We start from the raw sequence: 8,157 nt of genomic DNA on the forward strand, positions 1-8,157 counted from the left end.
TATCTTAGATCTTATATAATTTTTTTTAAAGCACACAATTTTTTTTTTTTTTTGTTCCAGGGATTGAACCCAGGGGCACTTAATAACATTCCCAGCCCTTATTTTGAATTTTTAAATACTTTTTTTAGTTGTAGATGAATACAATACCTTTATTTTTATTTATTTATTTTTATTTTTATGTGGTGCTGAGGATCAGACTCAGGGCCTCACCGCATGCGAGGCAAGCACTCTACCCCTGAGCTACAGCCCCAACCCTTATTTTTTTATTTTAAGACAGGGTCTCACTAAGTTGCTCAGGGCATTGATAAATTGCTGAGGTTGGTTTTGAATTTTCGATCCTAGCCTAGCAAGCACACAGCTTTTTAAATAAGGGAGAGGGCCTGGAGCCGGTGGCCAGAATTTTGCTGTGTGTACTTGGACAATTGCTCACCCGCTCTGTGTCTCATTTTCCTCATCTGTAAAATAAGCATGATAGGGGCTGGGGATGTGGCTCAAGCGGTAGCGCGCTCACCTGGCATGCGTGCGGCCCAGGTTCAATCCTCAGCACCACATACAAACAAAGATGTTGTTGTGTCTGCTGAAAAACTAAAAAACAAATATTAAAAAACTCTCTCTCTCTCTTTTTTAATAAGCATGATAATTGTACCTCCTTCATGAGGTTGTTATGAAAATGAAGTGAGATCTTCATGAAAAGCCAGGACAATGTCTGGGATGTAGTAACACTGAATAAATGGTAGCTACTTCTGTTGATGGTTCAGGGTTTTACTTCTCACACCTACCCAGCTCTGTGAAATGCATTTCGGTCTTCTGCCTCTCCTACAAATTGGCAGCTCCTTGAAGCTTCAGGTGGTGACATAGAGGAAGACAAAATCTGTCTATCTCAGGTCTTATGATGTCAGTAGGTGCTGATACTCAGTTCCTAGATCCATCAATTCACTGGGCTTGCAAATGGTGATATACTATTCTTCCTCTACCTTCCTTCTCTCCTTCCTTCTTTCTTTCTTTTCTTTTCTTTTTAACCAAACTGAGGCTTGAACTCAGGGAGTGCATGCTAGGCTCTACCACTGAGCTATACTCCCACCCCTTATGGTTGGTTTATTTGTTTTTAATTGGGATACATTATTTAAAAAGTAACCTATCTTCTTTTTGGTTACTTAGAGGTGAAGTTCAACAGAAAGGCAAATACTTAATTCTTTCCCTAATTTACTGATTTTCAAGATAATGAATATCATTTTCTGAAGATGGCTATTTTTAAATTAACAATATGGACTCAGAGATTTGAATGCAGCTCATGGTTTTAAACAGCTACAGTTACTGTGGTTACAATGGTCCCATCTTTGGCTGGTGGAACCTTTTAAAGTTGGCTCCAGTGTCTTTGACATGACCCCCAGGGTGGTTGAACACTTTCTTGCTATCTGAAAAAACAAGGTGTCCCAGCTTATCTTGTACACTTCCTGCTGAGACATGGAGTCAACCATTTCTCTAAGAAGCTCTAAGTTCTTTTCTAGGAAATGGAATTTCAAGATTACAATTTGGGTACTCGCTGCTACTGCTTTGGTCATTGTTACTGCGCATCTTGAGTTGAGTTAACTAGGATGGACAGATAGATAGCTCTATATATCACCTAGTAGATGCAAAATATCCCATGAGTTCCTACCAATGCTTTTAATTAAAATTCAGGACTAAAGGAGGTTTCTGTGTTGTTGGGGTTGTTGATCTTAGGAAGTTTTGTTAGCCATGTTTATACTTCAGTAAGAATCAGACCCTTTCCAAATTAACGGGTGAAGGGCTAGGGCTGTAGCTCAAGGGTCAAGTATTTACGTGACATGAACAAGGACCTGGTTTGGTTCCTAGCACTCTCCAGAAAACTGATTTGAGAAACAAGTTTTTGGGCTGGGGATGTGGCTCAAGCGGTAGTGCGCTCGCCTGGCATGCGTGCGGCCCGGGTTCGATCCTCAGCACCACATACCAACAAAGATGTTGTGTCCGCCGAGAACTAAAAATAAATATTAAAAAAAAAAAAAAAAAGAAACAAGTTTTCAAGCTCGCTTAAGCAGACAAGGGGGATTTAGTGTAAAGACACAAAGAGCCCACATACAGAACACAGCCAGGCCTTGAGAAGAGAGTGGAATCAGGGACAAGAAGGTTGTCAGGAGTTCCTGCAACTCTTCTCTACCAGCATAAACATGGTTACTGGGGTGAGAACTGGGGGTCTCGGAAATCCTACAAGGGAATCTCAGTAAAAGGGAGCCATGGCATTCTGGATTGAGAGCATAAAGGCTTTCTTGCTTGGGGACTGGGGAAGGCAGCCATAGCGTGTGAGAAGAATGAAGGACTCCTGGGGTTTCACTTAACTTCTCCATCTCTCTTCTGTTTCTTTTTCTCCATCTCTTTTTTTTTTTTTTTTCTTTTTGTGGTGCTGGGGATTGAATCCAGGGCCTTCTGCATGCAAGGCAAGCACTCCACCAACTGAGCTCTATCCCCAGCCCTCTTTTCTTTTTTCTTGTTTTGTTACTAGACATTTAGCCCAGGGGTGCTTTACCACTGAGCTGCATCCCTAGTCCTTTTTGCTTTTTGTTTTGTTTTGTTTTGAGACAGGATCTCACTAAGTTGCTTAGGATCTTGCTAAGTTGCTAAGGCTGGTCTTTTGCCTCAGCTTCCCGAGTCGCTGGAATGACAGGTCTCTGTGCCACTATACCTGGCTTACATCTCTTTCCTTACATTCCCCAAAACCCTGTTCTCAACTCCAGGGCACAGGGCAAGATAAATCAGAAAGTCACTGTATGTGTGTGTGTGTGTGTGTGGTACTTGGGATTGAATCCAGGGCCTTATGCATACTAGATAAGTGCTCCATCACTGAGCTGTATCCCTAGCCTTTTTTTTTTTTTTTTTTAAATTATTTTGAGACAGAGTCTTGCTAAATTATCCAGGCCTCAAACTTCCATCCTCCTGCTTCAACCTCTGTGTAGCTGAGATTATTCTAGTCAGGTGTGTGCCTGACTAAAACATCACTTTTTTTGTGTTTTTGTCTTGTTTTGCAGTGCTGAATATGGAACCCACAGGCACCTCACCATGGAGCCACATCCCTAACACTTTTTGAGCTTTTCTAATTTTTTTTTTTTATTTCCTCTTGAGACATGATCTGGCTAAGTTGCAAAACTGGCTTTGAATTTGCAATCCTCCTGCCTCAGCACTCTCTTCCCCGAATATCTGAGATTACAGGCATGCACTACCAAATCCAACTGGAACATCAGGTTGTTAATAATTTACTTTATCCCACATCACACACAAAATAGTTTAAGAATAATGATAAACTACCACCACATTTTTTGACAGCAGTTAAAATTGTTTCTTTTGTATGCTTTCCCTGTTCTCCCCCATTTCTATAGTTATATTATATAAGCATATGGCCCTTACACACACTTTCTTTCTTTCTTTTTCTTTCTCTTTTACCTCACTCAATCTTAGTTCTGAGTAACTGTATATTTAATGCTTACAACAACTCCTTAGGTTGTTTCTCTAGTCATCTTGGTTGTCTTGTTTTTGTGGTGCTGGGGATTGAACCCAGTGCTTTTGCATGCTATGCAAGTACTAACATTGAACTACATCCCCAGACCTTTTTATTTTCTTTTGAGACAGTTTCTTTTTTATTTTTAAGTTGTGAGTTTTTTCCCCTGTTATTTTTAGAAATACATGACAGTAGAGTGTATTTTGACATATTAAATATTATATATACATGGAGTATAATTTATTATAATTAGGATCCCATTCTTTTGTTTGTTCATGATATGGAGTTTCACTGGTTGTGTATTGAAACAGGTTCTTGCTAAGTTGCTGAGGCTGGTCTCAAATTTGTGATCCTCCTGCTTCAGCCTCTTGAGTCTCTGGGATAACAGGCATATGCCACTCCATTTGGCAAGATTTATTTATTATAATGGATTGGTTTATGTGATAATAAAGAAAAAAAGAAAAGACAGAATGTCAACATTTGCAACACCCAATGAATGCCAAGATCTATAGTGGACAAACTGGAAACTTGGGAAAGTAAAAATGTATTTCCAGTTCTAGTCCAAAGGTTTGAGAACCAGGAAAGCTGGTGGTGTGTATTCTAATCTGAAAGCTGGAAGGCTTGAGACCAAAGAATTAATGATTCAGTTGGAGCAGGAAGGCAGGAAAAGAGTCACATCCCACTCAAGGCAGTCAGGAAGGAAGGAGGAATTTCTTCCTATTTTTGAGGGAGAGTTAGTTTTTTTTTTTTGTTGTTTGTTTGTTTGTTTTTTAATGCAGACCTTCAATTGATTAGATGAGGCCCACCTATGTTAGGGAAAACAATTTGCTTTACTCTTTATACCCATTCAAATGTTAATCTCTTCAAAAATGTACTCACAGGCATACCCAGAATAATTTTTGTCTTAATATCTGGGCATCTCGTAGGCCAATCAAGTTGACACATAAAATTAACCATTACAAAAACAGAAGGCAGGAAGATTTTTTGCTGCCCCTAAAATAAACAAGTAGTCTTTGATTCTGCCTGCTAGTTCTCAGTTATTTTCAGTATGGTGATGGTGAGGACTCACAAATGGCTGCAATTTATAGGGCATTACATACACCATCCCATCTGAATCTCCAAACAAATCCCATTTTTAGGATCCAAAAACTGAGGTTGCAAAAAATGAACTACTCAACTCATATAGACAAGTAAGGCATTGGGGATATAAATACAAATCTGATCAATTTCTCACCTGTACTCTTAACTGTTACACAGAAATCCTGGATAGCCAGGTGTGGTGGTGCAGGCTGGTTATCTCAGTGGCTCTGGAGGCTGAGGCAGGAGGATTGCAAGTTCAAAGCCAGCCCCAGAAACTTACTGAGGCCCTAAGCAACTTAGCAATAGCCTATCTATAAATAAAATATATAAAAGGGCTGGGAATGTAGCTCAGTGGTTAAGTGCCCCTGGGTTCAATCCCCCAGTATGAAAAGAAAAAGAAATCCTTGAGAGAACACATGCTTATGGGACAAAGGGTAAAGTTTTCTACTCTGTGGCATACAGTTCAATTGCGTGATATTTACAGGCATTCTAAGCCTCCAAATCCCTCTAGGTATACTTGGGAAAGAAAAAAAAAACACCATATTTAAAACACTAGATAAGTGAGAAAAGAATTAACCAATTTTTAGGCTTGTTTATTATAATTTAAAACTTTAGGAACCTAATTTCTCCATTTCTAGAGTCAACAAATAATTATATATGAATTATAAAAGCTTATATACATAGTATTTTTTGGGGGGGGTATCAGGGATTGAACTCAGGGGCACTTGACCACTGAGCCACATCCCTAGCCCTATTTTGTATTTTATTAGAGACAGGGTCTCGCTAAGTTGCTCAGCACGTTGCTAAATGGCTGAGGCTTGCTTTGAACTCACAATCCTCTTGCCTCCGCCTCCCAAGCCACTGAGATTACAGGTGTGTGCCACCACGCCCAGCTTATACATAGTAGAAAAAACTATTCATACAAAACAGTATATATGAACTACTTACACAAAGGCAGGCATAGAGGTGCATGCCTGTAATCCTGACTATTCAGAAGGCTGAGGCAGGAAGATCACTTGCGCCCAGGAGTTCAAGGACAGTCTGGGCAACATAGCAAGAGCCCATTTCTCTTAAAACAAACAAACAAACTGGGCCTGTAGTCCCAACTACTTGTGAACCTGAGGCAAGAAGATCACAAGTTCAAGGCCAGACTGAACAGCTTAGTAAGACCCTGTTTCAAAATAAAGTAAAAAGGATGGGGATATAGTTCAGCTTGTCTAGCATGTGCAATGCCCTGGGTTCAAACCCGGGTACGGGGGATATATATATATATATATATATATATATATATATATACACACACACACACACACACACACACACACACATACACACACACAAATACATGAAAAGGTGTGTGTGTGTGTGCGTGTACAAACCCATGCACAGGGGGAGAGAGGGAGAGATAGGAAAATGTTGATCAATGGGCAATAAATTGCAGTTAAATAGAAGAAAGTAGTTCTGGTGAACTATTATTGTGCAGTCAGGTGATTGTAGATAACACATAAGGTACCTTACATTTCAAAGAACCAATAGAAAGAATTTTGAAAGTTTTTACCATACCTAAATGATAAGTGGGGCATGGTGACATGCACCATAGTACCAGCTATTTAAGAGACTGAGGTAGAACATTATTTGACCCCAGGAATTTGAGGTCAGCCTGGGCAATGTAGCAAGACCTCATCTCTTTCTTTTTATTGTTGTTCTTGCAGTGTGTGTGGGGGGACCAAGCTGGGGCCTTGCATATGCTAGGCAAACACCACCACAAAGCTGCATCCCTAGTTCCTAATTTTTTTTTTTTTGGTGTGTGTGTGTGTGGTTCTAGTGATTGAAACCAGGGGTGCCCTATCACTGAGCTATATCTGCAAACCTTCCCACCCCCCGTTTTTAAAAAAAATTTAATTTTGATACAAGATCTTGATAAGTTGCTAAGGCTGACTTCAAATTTCCTATTCTCCTGCCTTAGCCACCTTGTGTAGCTGGGATGACAGGTGTGTGACAACATGTCTGATTTTTCCTAACCATGATTTTTTTAAGAAATTTGTTGTCCCATTAGTGGCTTAAAAATTTAATATGCTGAAGGGCTTGGAACGTAGCTCAGTGGCAGAGTTCTTGTTCAGCATGCACAAGGCCCTGAGTTCTACCCCTGCCCCCAAAATATAAAACAAAAACAAACAAACAAAACCACAAGATTCCAAGGAAAATGTGTCAATCAATTGTGAAACTGCTCCCAGCCCACTTGGATACCACCAGGGAACATACATGAAAATAATTCATCACCAGAATCCCACACCTAACACAATAAAGGCAGGGGCAGTTAAAAATTATTCTATTCCTGAGGGACTGATCATCAAGGATGATATAACACCAGAAACTCAAACAGAAAAAGAGGACAGGTTTTGAGAAAAGCCGACATTTAGGGCAAAACACTGCTATTGCAATAATCTGTTAATGTTCTCTATATGACAAAGTCTTATATAAAGGTACATATTAAGACAGAAATATTTTCCCCAAGGTGTCAATGATGCTAACTGAAAAATCCAATCGCAGCAATATTAAGTAACAAAAAAGCCCAATTTGTATTCCATGAGCTCCTTTGGATTTTATGTCTATCTGTGATTCCCTCTTGCATCATGACAAATCGACAGCTCAGCTCATGGCCATCACTCTTGACTTTTGTGGAATGTGTGATCAAGAGCCTCATTTGCAGTCTTCTGAGAACCCTCATGTCTAAGCAGGGAGCAGATAAAAATGCAAAATGCTCAGTGGCAGACAGTCAGATTCACAGGGTCCTCAATGCCCTGAATGCCATCCAAAGACTTTAAGACTATACGTTAAGAAACCCTGGACTATTAATGGCGTGTTTTGCAGAAAGAAAAAAAAATCCTAAAATTCATGTGGGATTTCAAAGGACCCTAAGTAGCCAAGAACCTTCTTGAGAAAGATGAAGAAATTTAGAGGTCTCACACTTTCTCATCTCAAAATATATTACAAGGCTACAATAATCAAAACAGTTTGTTATTGACCCAAAGACAGACTTATAGACCAAGGGAACAAAATAGCCTATAAACAAGCCCTACATATACGGCCAAATAATCCTCTACAGAGATAATGACACTACACAATGGGAAAAGGATAGTGATTTCAACAAATGGTGTTGGCACAACTGGATATCCACATACAAAAGAACAAAGCTGGACACTTACTGTACATCATATACAAAAACTAATTTAAAATGGATTACAGTGGGCATGGTGGTGCATGTCTGTAATCCCAGCAGCTCAGAAGGATGAGGCAGGAGGATTGAAAGTTCAAAGCCAGCCTCAGCAATTTAACAAGGCACTGAGCAACTCAATGAGACCCAGTCTCTAGAGAAAATATTTTTTAAAAAAGGGCTGGGGATGTGGCTCAGTGATTAAGTGCCCCTGAGTTCAATGTTTGATAATAAAATAAAACAAAAATTTACATTTATATTTTTAAAAAATTCTTTAAAAAATGGATTACAGGCCTGAATGTAAAAACTGAAGTCATAAAACTCCTAGAAGGCCACAGAGAAGAAAAGCTTCAGG

The sequence above is a fragment of the Spermophilus citellus genome (assembly GCF_964194105.1).
Source record: "Spermophilus citellus genome assembly, chromosome: 4".
NCBI lineage: Eukaryota > Metazoa > Chordata > Mammalia > Rodentia > Sciuridae > Spermophilus > Spermophilus citellus.